The sequence below is a fragment of the Arachis duranensis genome, chromosome 2 (assembly GCF_000817695.3).
Source record: "Arachis duranensis cultivar V14167 chromosome 2, aradu.V14167.gnm2.J7QH, whole genome shotgun sequence".
NCBI classification, from domain to species: Eukaryota; Viridiplantae; Streptophyta; class Magnoliopsida; order Fabales; family Fabaceae; genus Arachis; species Arachis duranensis.
The window spans coordinates 32,860,914-32,861,657 of record NC_029773.3 but is presented as its reverse complement, the minus strand read 5'-3'; positions in this window follow the sequence as shown (position 1 = coordinate 32,861,657).

Sequence of the window (744 nt, the reverse complement as noted above, 5' to 3'; positions counted from 1 at the left end):
TTTGAAAAAGATTTGATTTGGAAGAGATTTTGAAAACTTAGAAAAAAATTGATTTGAAAACAAAATCTTCCCCCTTTAGCCATCCTGGCGTTAAACGTCCAGAATGGTATCCATTCTGGCGTTTAACGCCCAAAATGCACCCCTTTTGGGCGTTAAACGCCCAACCAGGTACCCTGGCTGGCGTTTAAACGCCAGTCTGTCCTTCTTCACTGGGCGTTTTGAACGCCCAGCTTTTTCTGTGCAATTCCTCTGCTGTATGTTCTGAATCTTTAATTCTCTGTATTATGGACTTGAAAAGACACAAATTAAAAATATTTTTGGATTTTTAATAATAAGGACAAACCAAAATGCAACAAGAATCAAATAACAATGCATGCAAGACACCAAACTTAGCAGTTTGTATACTACTGACACTAACAAAACGAAAATGCATATGAGACACACAAAACACTCAAGTCAATAGAATTCAAAGATCAGATCAAACAAATCATCAAGAACATCTTGGAGATCAATAAGACATATGAATGCATGCAATTGACACCAAACTTATGATGGGACTAGACTCAAACAAGAAATATTTTTGGATTTTATGATTTTTTTGTAAATTTTTTTTTGTGTTTTTTTTTTCGAAAATTAAGTGGAAAAAGATATCAAAATTCTTAGTGAGAATTCCAGGAACCAGTGCAATGTTAGTCTAAGACTCCGGTCCAGGAATTAGACATGGCTTCACAGCCAGCCAAGCTT